Consider the following 12,718-nt stretch of genomic DNA (forward strand, 5'->3'; position numbering starts at 1 on the left):
GTATGCATGGCGGAAAAAGAACACAGCATTCCAAGGCAAACACTTGGTACCCACAGTAACATTTGGTGGTGGTCCTATCATGCTGTGGGGCTGTGTGGCCAGTGCAGGTACTGGGAATCTTGTTAAAGTTGAGGGTCGCATGGATTCCAGTCAGTATCAGCAGGTTCTTGAGAGCAATGTTCAAGAATCAGTGACAAAGTTGAAGTTGCGCCGGGGCTGGATACTTCAGCAAGACAACGACCCTAAACACTGCTCAAAATCTACTAAGGAATTCATGCAGAGGAACAAGTACAACGTTCTGGAACGGCCATCTCAGTCACCAGACCTGAATATTATTGAAAATGTGTGGTGTGATTTAAAGCGGGCTGTCCATGCTCAGAAAACATCAAACCTGACTGAACTGGAGATGTTTTGTAAAGAAGAATGGTCCAAAATACCTTCAACCACAATCCAGACTCTCATTGGAAGCTATAGGAAGTGTTTAGAGGCTGTTATTCTGCAAAAGGAGGATCTACTAAATACTGATGTCATTTTTCTGTTGGGGTGTCCAAACTTATGCACCTGCCTAATTTTGTTTAAATAATTATTGCACACTTTCTGTAACTCCTATAAACTTCATTTGACTTCTCAAATATCACTGTGTTTGTCTGCTATATATCTAACTGAAATTGCTGAGACGAACAACCAATGATTTATAAAGGAAAATCATGCAAATGATCAGGGTTGCCCAAACTTTTGCATACCACTGTGTGTGTATATATATATATATATATATATATATATATATATATATATATATATATATATATATATATATATATATATATATATATATATATATATATATATATATATAATATAAAACAAATCCCAGCTCGCCCCTACGGGCGGTCTATTTTGCCCTCCAAGCTCGGGTCCTCTACCAGAGGCCTGGGAGCTTGAGGGTCCTGCGTAGTATCTTAGCTGTTCCCAGTATTGCGCTCTTCTGGGCAGAGATCTCAGATGTTGTTGCAGGAATCTGCTGGAGCCACTCTCCCAGTTTGGGGGTCACTGCCCCAAATACCACGTGGATCACCGTTACCTTCATCTTCCACATCCTTTCCAGCTCCTCTCTGAGTCCACCACTACAATGTCCAGTTGGTTAGCCACCACAGGTTTGTCTGTCTGTATCTGGAAGTCACACAGGACCTTAGCTCTGTTGTTCTCAGGCACCCTTGCGGGTGTGTCCCATTTTGACCTCGAGACTTCCAGGTCATACTCGGCACAGATGTTCTTATATACTATGCCGGCCACTTTGTTATGGCGTTCCATATATGCCCTGCCTGCTAGCATCTCACACCCTGCGGTTATGTGCTGGATTGTCTCAGGGGCATCTCTGCACAGCCTGCACCTGGGGTCTTGCCTGGTGTGGTACACCCCAGCCTCTACTGATCTTGTACTCAGAGCGTGCGCTTGTGCTGCCATGATTAGTGCCTCTGTGCTGTCTGTCAGTCCAGCCTTGTCCAGCCATTGGTAGGATTTCTCTATGTCAGACACTTCTTCTATCTGTCGGTGGTACATGCCGTGCAGAGGCTTGTCCTTCCATGATGGTTCCTGTTCTTCATCCTCTTCTTTCTCGGGTTTCTGCTGCCTGAGGTACTCACTATGCGCATGATCCTTTGTGGCCATCTTCCTGATGTATTCATGGATCTTCGTTGTTTCATCTAGGACAGTGGTTCTGACACTCAGTAGTCCTCGGCCACCTTCCTTCCGCTTAGCGTACAGTCTCAGGGTGCTGGATTTGGGGTGAAATCCTCCATGCTCTCCCTCTTAGCCTTTTCACGGTTGCAGAGGGACTGGAGCCTATCCCAGCTTCCATAATGCATTTTATACAATATGAAAACTTTAAAGAATTAAACTCATATTTTCATTTTGCAGTCAAGTTTTCTGTGGTGGTGACTGGAGACTGGGACTCATGGCTTCTTGGTTTCTAGCTATAGAATCCTACTACAGCCCAGTGTGGTCAATTAAGTACATTCACACTTGTGGAGAAGCCTCTGGAGTCTAGTCACAATGTGCTAAGACCAAGCAAAGTCAAATATGACCAGACAGAGGTTTCTAAGATTAAAAAAAAAAAAAGATATAAAATCTGAGTCTGCTTGATGTAAGAGAGTGCCTGATGGATGGAGAAGTCTTCCCCTCCTTTCTCAAATCATAAGAGACCAGCTGAGAAAGATATCCAAGCCCTCTATCTCCATCTCAGCTAAAACCAGTACACACACACACACACACACACACACCCACACACACATACACAGATGGCCTCTATGAAAATATCCTACAGTCAATCAGGGTCTGCAAATTTCATGAGCTGTACCAGTCCTTCTCCTGAATATCTTAGCAGGTTGTCAAAACAATCAAGGAGCTTTGAGCGTTGAATCAGAAAATCAGCTATTCCAGACTGAAACATCTCGTCTCTGCTATCACCGAGCCAATCTGTTCTTATCTCACACCCTCACAGCTGCTGTCCTTATACTGTAACCTTGCTGTGTCCAGTCCCAAAATCTCATTACACTTGAAATTTGAGGGGAAAATGTAGCACCGTAGGATTGCCTCTTATCATCTGCTACTTGGAGGGAAATCGAAGAAAAAAAGAGAGAGAAAGAGAAAGTCTGCAGCCGTGATAAGATTTAAAACATAACTCTGAATGCTAATGTTAGTATCAGTGCAGGTTGACGTTCAAAACATCTGAGAAGGCGAACAAAATGAAAGTAGCACCACAATGAATTTAGGAACACAAAACCGAATGCAGAGTAGTGTTTGACTTGGGCTATAATCACACATCACCAGAAGGCTGTGCTGAAGCACCGCAGCTTAGCTCAGTGCTGTGAAAACCTGCAGTTCCTCTGGGTGGCACTTGAGGCTGCTTCAAAAGCAATCAAACCTCATAGACTCGCATGTTAAAATGCTCAACTTAACAGCATTAGAAAGCTTATTTATGCCCTTTTTTTTAAAAAATTACTCATCATGTTGGATGAGTAATATCGAATTGGAGTTAGGTGCATGGCCTTAGTGGTTGACAGGCAGCAGCCAGTCTGAGCTTGCTAGGTCTCATCTTCACTGAACGGAGTCACTGAACCAGACCTCTGTACAATGGTTGGGCTGTTGGAGCTTTTTGGAGCATTTAGATGGAATTATATGACTATTATGTGCTATTTGACATTGTTCTGCCCTGTAACTTTGTTAAACCTCGTGCTTCTGCACGGCGCTGTTGCATTGTAAACCAGCTCACTGCTACTGGCTTTTCTGCTGTTCTTGATCAGAACTGCACCATTCCTGAGTCTATATCTTCTGATACAGAGATGCTCACTTCTTGGTTTTATTCTGTTTGCCAGTCCGTTTTAGATGAAGTGGCCACACTAAAAACCAGGAAAAGATTAAATTAGAACCCTGGTTAAATGATACGACTCGTGCTGCTCAACGTGAATGCCGAAAAGCCGAACGAAAGTGGAAAAAAGACAAGTTACAAGTGTCGTTCCAAATATTAAAGGACTGTTGGCATCACTACCAGCTAGTGGTGAAAGATGCCAAATGGGAGCACTTGTCAAGCATCATTCTGCGTAACTGTCACACGCCTCGTGTATTATTTAATATTATTGATAATGTTTTAAACACCCGTCAGTGTACTGGCATTGAGCCTTCACATGAGACTTGTGAGAAATTCTGCAATTTCTTTGTGGATAAGGTGAACAGTGTTAGGGCTCATATATTATCCCCAGCTTTTGACCCCTCAGTCTCTGTTCATCGCTCTACTGCTTTGTACCAGTTTGAGCCTGTCACTCTGTCTTCCTTATGTGAGACTGTTGGTCACCTGAAGCCCTCTGGCTCTCCGACTGACACTATCCCACCTCGACTTTTTAAGGAGGTTATTTCTGTTCTAGGCCCACTTGTCCTGGCTCTCATTAATAGTAGCCTGTCTACTGGCGTGGTTTTTAAATGTGCAACAACTCAACCACTGATCAAAAAACCTGGTCTTGATCCCTTTGTTTTATCCAATTATATGCCCATTTCTAAGCTTCCTTTTCTGTCTAAAATCCTAGAGAACGTTGTTTTTAGCCAATTGAAAACCTTCCTAGATGACAATAATATCCTTGAGGTCTTTCAATCTGGTTTTAAACCTCTTCATAGTACTGAATCTGCATCGCTGAGGGTTTTTAATGATATCCTTTTAGCTACAGATGCAGGAGACTTCGTAGTTTTACTTCTCTTAGATTTGACAGCCACCTTTGACACTGTGGATCATAGTACTTTAATTTCTCGTTTAGAGCAGTATGTGGGTTTCCAAGGCACTGTCTTAGAGTGGCTTAGGTCATATTTGGCTGATAGGTCCTTTTATGTTAACCTAGGCGATTTTAGATCATCTCCTGCTCCTTTGTCGTGTGGGGTGCCACAGGGTTCGATACTTGGACCTCTGTTGTTTTCTTTATATCTACTCCCCCTCGGCTCCATCCTTAGAAAGCATAAAATTGCTTTCCATTGCTATGCGGATGATACACAGATTTATATGCCCCTAAATTGCAAGGAAGCCAACTCTGTACAGATTTTAATTAAGTGTCTTGATGAAATTAAATCTTGGATGGCTCTAAACTTTCTGAATTTTAATGACAAAAAGACGGAGGTGATTGTTTTTGGCCCTAGTACCATTGGTGGATTTCCTCCCGTGGACCTGGGTCCATTATCACAATATGTAAAGCCGTCTGTCACAAATTTGGGTTTTATGATGGATGAGAGTTTTAAGTTGGAGGGCCAGATCAGTGCAGTGGTGAGATCTACCTTCTTTCATTTGAGGCAGCTGGCGAAGATAAAAAATATTTTATCAAAAAAACACTTTGAAGTAGTGATCCATGCCTTTATCACAACTAGGCTGGATTATTGCAACGCATTGTATGTTGGTGTTAGCCAGTCTTCCCTATCTCGTCTACAGCTGGTTCAAAATGCTGCTGCGCGGCTCTTGACGGGATCACAGAAGAGGGAGCATATTACTCCTGTTTTATCCTCACTGCACTGGCTGCCCATCCATTTTAGAGTCCATTTTAATTTTAAAATTCTTTTATTTGTTTTTAAGTCATTACATGGCCTTGCCCCACCTTATCTTTCCGAGTTGCTGCACTTGCATACTCCTTCCCGGTCAGTCAGATCAGCTGAACAACTGTACCTTGATGTGCTGAGGACACAGCGGAGGCTCAGAGGAGACAGAACCTTTGCTGTGGCAGCTCCTAAACTCTGGAATTCACTGCCACTGGGCATTAAACAGGCCTCGTCATTGGCCAATTTTAAATCTGCTCTTAAGACATATCTTTTTCATTTGGCCTTTGACTAGTATGAGCTGCTGTTTTATTTTGTTTTTATTTTACTTACTTATTTTTTAGGATAAACTGTGTATTTTACTGTTTTTATTTATTAATTTTATTCTATTTATGTATACATGGAAGCACTGTGAGGATCATGTTCTTTGATTTCTCCAGTGCTTTTAACACCATCCAGCCAGGACTTCTGAGAGACAAGCTGGAACTGTCAGGAGTGGACCACCACATCTCCGAGTGGATACTGGACTACCTCACTGACCGCCCACAGTACGTGAGGACACAGGGCTGTGTCTCTGACAGGCTGGTCTGCAGTACGGGGGCCCCACAGGGAACTGTGCTGGCACCGTTCCTCTTCACCCTCTACACTGCAGACTTCTCCATCAACTCCCCACGCTGCCATCTGCAGAAGTTCTCTGACGACTCTGCCATAGTTGGCCTCATCACAGGTGAGGATGACTCAGAGTACAGACAGTGGACTCAGGACTTTGTGGACTGGTGCCAGCGGAACCACCTCCTGATCAACGCCGCTAAAACCAAGGAGCTGGTGGTGGATTTCCGCAGGCGCAGACCCACCACACGGACACCGGTGAACATCCAGGGAGTGGACATTGAGATAGTGGACTCTTATAAGTACCTGGGTGTTCACCTAAACAATAAACTGGACTGGACTCATAACACTGATGCGCTCTACAGGAAGGGTCAGAGCAGACTCTACCTGCTGAGAAGGCTGAGGTCTTTTGGAGTGCAGGGGACACTCCTGAAGACCTTCTATGACTCTGTGGTGGCATCAGCCATCTTCTATGCAGCAGTATGTTGGAGCAGCAGCTTGTCTACAGCTGAGAGGAAGAGGATAGACAAGCTCATCAGGAAAGCCAGCTCTGTCCTAGGATGTCCTCTCGACTCAGTGCAGGTGGTGGGAGACAGAAGGACTCTGACCAAAATAACATCACTGATGGACAAAGTCTCCCACCCCATGCATGAAACTGTTGCTGAGCTGGAAAGCTCCTTCAGTGACAGACTGCTGCATCCTAAATGCACAAAGGAGCGTTACCGCAGATCCTTCCTCCCAGCAGCTGTAAGACTTTATAACCATCACTGCTCCCAACAAAAACCACAATAGCCTACACAATGTAGGATAATATATAATATACTGTAAATAGTCCGGCCTGTTAAGGTTCAACACACAGGCACATCATGTACATTGTATATAGTGTTATTATTATTAGTAGTATTAAGGTTAATATTGTTTGTTGATTTTATATATATTCTTTTCTTAATAGTGTGAATTATTATATCTTTATTTATATTTATAATAACTGCGGCTGCTGTTACACCCAAATTTCCCCTCTGTGGGACAATAAAGGCTGTTTCTTCTTCTTCTTCTTCTTCTTCTACATTTATTTATTTAGTTATTTTTTAATTACCTTTTTAAATTTTATCTCTTGTTCTGATATGTTTTATGTACAGCACTTTGGTCAGTGGTTACTGTTTTTAAAGTGCTTTATAAATAAACTTGGCTTGGCTATTTATGTGACTAGTAGCTGTGGTGCAGTGGGTAGGTGCTCGCCTTGCAGCCAGAGGGTTACAGGTTCAAGCCCCTGTACTGTCTTGTGTCCTTGGACAAGTCACTTAAACCACATTACCTAATGGTAGCACCGGTCTCTGACTGCATGACCGCAGATGCTCGTCTCTGGATGAGTGATCTGGAACGCTCATTTTGTTGTGTGCACAATGAGTCGAATCTAATATTGTGGGCTGCTGTGTGTCATGGGCTGGAGGCCCAGTGTTTGAGTTCTCTTTGTGAAGTCCGGTTTGTTGCATTTTGTACTTGTATTTTCTTAGATTTCCTTACAGTTTAGATCCTCAGTTTTGTTATTGTTAGGTGTTCTGTTATTAGTTATTTGTATGTTTTTCTGGTTTCTCTTTGTTCTGGTCTTCCCTGTGTTCCTGTGTGTTTTGTCCCTGTGTCTCGACCCTTCCCTTGGTTTCCTTGTGCGGTGTTTAGATTCCCTCTGTGTCAGGTTTTCGTGTGTCAAGTCTGTGTGTGTGTGACATGGTTTATTTATTAATTTATTTACAAAATCCTACAGAACCAACAAAAACCTTTTAGATAGGTACATGTGCACAACACCACCCCTGTAAGATTTGTAAAAAGGGGGGAACTCCCAAGAAGCTGCTTTAGCTTATACAGGGACCCCAAGAATAAAAAACATTACAAGAACAATACAGTTAATCCACACCCCCACACTAACATCTAGTCAAAACATTATTCTTATTTCACATCCTCCACATACACTTACCTGGTGTCACACATTGTTATTGTTTGAACATGATATTGCACTTATCAAACGTTATCACATTGATTGTTTTCATACTTCTTACAGCCGTATTCACAAAGCACAAAAAAAACTTCCTGTTTTATTTTGACACTCTCGTGCTCCTTGTACTTTGTGTTTAGTTTCGCTTCCTCTGTGTTATTAGTTTCATTTGTTTCACCTGCTGTTTCCACTTGCCCTGATTACCTGATGTGTATTTAAGCCAGTTTTCTTCTGTTCATTGTTGTGACATTATTGTTGTTTCTCCCTCCCTGCTGTGTGTTTTCCAGTTTAGTTTTTCCTCTTGTTCTCTGGGGCTTGTTTTGTGTTTTGCAGCCTTGGTTGAGATTTCGTTGTGTTTCGAGTTTTTGTTTATTGTAACTTGTGAGCCTCCAGCGAATAAAGCTGTTTAGAGTTAAGCTCCAGTTCATGCGTCCTGTATTTGGGTCCTACCCTTTCCACCGCACAGCCTAACTGTGACGCTGTGAGTCACAGCTCATCCAACAAGTTTGCTGTTCTTTTTTTGATGAGTCAAATTCTGTTACTTTATTAGTCTGCCACTAATTAGCAGATAACTCTTCGTTGGATACACCTATAGTTGGTGTTAACTGATAAGTACTCCAAATATGGTCACTTCTGGCTCCAAGGAAAACAATACAGCTTCAAAATGTGAAGCTCAAAAAACTGTGTGATGTTATGAGGGTTATGTCCAATTTTAGATCAAATATGGTGGATGAGTCCAGCTCCTGGTTACTATTACACAGACTATGGCTTCCTCATGTCCAAAAGACTAATTTTTAACATCCTTGTTGGATGTTCAAAAGACATCCTACGAAGAGCAAGAATCTAAGTATCTTTTGCATCCTTCTTTTTTTTTTTTTTTGGCTTTGTTTTTAATTCTACGTAATAACAGCAATATGAAAGTTATATTACAACAGGCACAGATAACAGATTTATTTCAAAAGTGGGGGTGCCAAAAAACAAAGAGCACAGAGTCACTATCTGGAAACATCACACACAGGGCTCAAAGCCCTGCCTATGCAACTCAGAGACAAATTTCCTTGTAAAAAGCATAATGGACAGTCATCCTGTAGATGCTGAGCAATGCCATCCATCCATCCATTCACTTCCGCTCATCCTGTTAAGGGTCGCGGGGGGGCTGGAGCCTATCAATGCCATGATGCTTTAAAAAAATCTCTTTTTTGTCCAGCGAAACAAAGAGAAACCAACCTCTGTATTGACCTACCAAAAAAACTTTCTAAGTAAATGAAAAAAAGTGTTAGCTTAAAAAGAAATAGTAACTATTGCAACATGTATTTTCTTCATTGGAGAAAAAATATCCAGAAGATTTCATAAAAATCACACAGTTATAATTCAGAGAAAATATCAGGTAACACTGAATGATTTTCTTAAGCTCTTCTCAGCCTGTTCCCAGAATGCCTTAATTTTCCGAATAATTATTTTCAAAGAACAATCTGCAGACCCTTTGTCCATGTTTGAGCCACTGAAGGTTAATAGCGTTGATATGTGCCTGGAACTGGAGGCTAGGAGAACGTTGCCTTCAGGGCTTCTTTGAAATCTTTTATAGTTCAGTTTAGGTAGGTTTAGGAAATGATAATAGTTTGGTTTCAAAAATACACCCTTTTAACATCATTAATCACGTCTTACACAACCTGTCTGATAGAAAGAATTTAAGGCTAACTTCTCCCCTGTGCTGCCTGGAGTGCTGTAGCTCCTCTGTGACCAAATACTCATCTCCTCTCTCACCCCAAAAGAACCCATTAATATTCCAAATTAATGCAAATAACCTTAAATGATGAATAATTGCCCCCATATCAAAATTCAATTACCGTTAAACACTGACGAACTGCTGATTGAAAACTATGAATAATTTCTTTGACAGAGTGAGTCTCACAGAAATGTCACTTTCTTATTAAGAAAGACACAGCGGTAAAATGTGATAACAAAGGGGAGATTTCACAATAAAAGCACAGTGTTAGTCTGGGTATATTTCATTTTTAAAGTGTATTGTCTTTAACTATCTTCAGCTTCACCTGCAAATTGTGTTTATTTCTGATGTGTTTGAGAATTACCTAGAAAATATGTGAAGTCTATGGAAGCAGATTTATAAAGAAAAATGACCAAAATGAAAACTTAAAGGATTTGTTTTTTGTTTTCTTTGTTTGTTTTTAATACTGCAGTCATAGCATTAGCTAGCTGATAGTTTTACACCAATCAAGCATAACATTACGACCACCTGCCTAATACTGCCAAAACAGCCCTGACCCGTCAAGGCATGGATCCCAGTAGATCCCTGAAGGTGTGCTGTGATATCTACACCAAGATGTTAGCAACAGATCCTTTAAATCCTGGACGTTGCGAGGTGGGGCCTGGATTGAAAAATTCATGGATTGAATTTTTTCAGCCATCAGGGAATACCATTTCCATGAAAGGGTGTCCATGGTCTGCAATAAGCTTAGGTAGGTGGTGTGTGTCAAAGTAACATCCACATGGACGGCAGGGCCCAAGGTTTCCCAGCAGAACATCCACTGGCTTGCCTTCTTCCCATAGTGCATCCTGGTGTCAGGTGTTCCCCAGGTAAGTGATGCACATGCACCCGGCCATCCACGTGATGTAAAACAAAATGTGATTTGTCAGACCAGGCCACCTTCTTCCTTTGCTCCGTAGTCCAGTTCTGATACTTATGCGCCCATTGTTGGCGTTTTCGGCAGTGGACAGGGCTCATCAAGGGCACCCCGACTGGTCTGCAGCCCCATGTGCAACAAACTCTGTTGCACTGTGTATTCTGACACCTTTCTATCAGAACCAGCATTAACCTTTTTGGCAATTTGAGCCACATTAGCTCATCTGTTGGATCGGATCACATGGGCCAGCCTTCGCATTGAGCCTTGGCTGCCCATGACCCTGTCGCTGGTTCACCACTGTTCCTTCCTTGGACAAGTTTTGATAGACACTGAGCACTGTAGACCAGGAACACCCCAGAGTGGCTGCAGGTTTTGGAGATGCTCTGACCCAGTCATCTTGCCAACAGAATGTGGCCCTTGTCAAACTCACTCAAATCCTTACACTTTCCATTTTTCCTGCTTTTAACACATCAAATTTGAGGACAAAATGTTCACTTCCTCCCTAATATATCCCACCCACTAACAGGTGGTTAACACTGTTGCCTCACAGCAAGAATCCACCTTGGCCGGTGTCTTTCTGTGTGGCGTTTGCATGTTCTTCCCGTGTTTGTGTGGATTTTCTCTGGGTTTCCTCCCACAGTCCAAAGATATGCACTTAGTGGGGTTAATTGGTGATTCTAAATTGTGAGTTGTAAATGTGAGTGTGAATGGTTGTCTGTTTCTCTGTGTAAGCCCTGCAACAAGCTGTACCCTGCCTCACGCCCTATGACAACTGGGATAGGCTCCACCCACTCCCACCCCCACCTGAAAAGTATAAGTGGAAGAAAATGGATGGATTATAAGTATTACATACTTTGGGTTTGAAGATAGACAGGTCATACTGTTCAGACAAATTGTTGGAAAAGAAAAGATATTTTTGTAACTTTGAAGCTACATGTTTACAGAATATTTACAACAAGATTTACATTCATTACTTTCAGTTATCTCACTATTATACATTTAAAAGGTTCCTGTTCGCTCCATCAGCACGGATGACGTGTTTGATAGATAAGGCTGTACTTGTGGACTGTTGAGCAACTCAAAATCCCCTTTACCTTCATGCCTCTGCACACCTCACCAGATTTATTTATTTTCATATAAAGACTATTTGGCACAGTGATGATTTAAAATAAAAAGGAAACATGATTTTACATTTCCCAACCATCCAGTATGTCACAGACTGGATGTTCTTCAGCTGCATGGTAAAATGTAGGCATTTTGCATTAACTTAAAAGACAGAGTCACCAAATGAGTGTTTCTCTTTTCCCACATTTTCAACACACTCCCCCTTTGGACTGACAACATGATGGTATTGTTCCTCTCGCTCTGTGCTGCAGCTTCATGGAGACAGCCGATGAAAGTGTCCAGTCTGTAGGTTTATGCCATGTTTTTGCATCAACAAGAAGAATTTCATCTGGAGGGCATTACTCACTAAGAGTGGCAAGGCCAAGGGTTCAAACCAGCCTACACATGATGCAATAGCTCCATCTCCAGGTGCTGCACCTTTCATGCAGGTCATTGCAGTTTAAACTGCTTTACAGTTTTTGTCAATTAGCAAAGCCACCACAAATCATTAAGCAAATCTTAAGTTCAAGTTTTTGCCTATTCCATCCAGAGTCGGCGCGTATCTCAGCTGTCACCATTTTGAACTTTTTCGAGTAATCCATTTTCCTCAGTAAAAAATTTTAAGCATTAATCTTGTTTGTCAAATGCATGTTGAAAGTAACAGCGGCAGAAATGAGCTTCCTCTGTAGGGTGGCTGGCCTCTCCATTAGAGATAGGTTGAGGTGTGCAGCCATTCGGGAGGGGCTTAAAGTAGAGCTGCTAATCCTCATTGAAAGGAGCCAGTTGAGGTGGTTCAGGCATCTAACTAGGATGCCTCCTGGCCGCCTCTTGGGCGAGGTGTTCCGAGGATGTCCTACCGGGAGGAGGCCCCAGGGCAGACCCATGACACGTTAGAGAGAATATATTTCTTGGCTGGCCTGGGAATGCCTTGGGGTACCCCTGGATGACCTGGAACTCATTTTAAAATTGGCATCAATTTACTTTAAACCTCCTCGTGTCGAGTTCTGATCAGTTTAAACTGAGAAGGTGGGCTCCCCGGGCCATAAATACCAGTATAATATATAAAGCACACAAACTGCTTCTCGTTGCCATTATACTGTTTGTTCATGGTAGTTGGCACTGTTGCTGCACAGCAAGAAAGTCCTGGGTTCGAATGCACCAGCTGGGTGGGGCCTTTCTGTGTAGAGTTTGCATGTTCTCCCCATGCCTGCATGGGCTGTCCAGTTTCCCCCTACAGTCCAAAGGCATGGATGGGTTGGGTTAATTGGTGACTGCAAATTGCAGGTAGGTGTGATTGTTAGTGTGAATG

Source organism: Archocentrus centrarchus, chromosome 12 (assembly GCF_007364275.1).
Source record: "Archocentrus centrarchus isolate MPI-CPG fArcCen1 chromosome 12, fArcCen1, whole genome shotgun sequence".
In the NCBI taxonomy this organism is placed as follows: domain Eukaryota; kingdom Metazoa; phylum Chordata; class Actinopteri; order Cichliformes; family Cichlidae; genus Archocentrus; species Archocentrus centrarchus.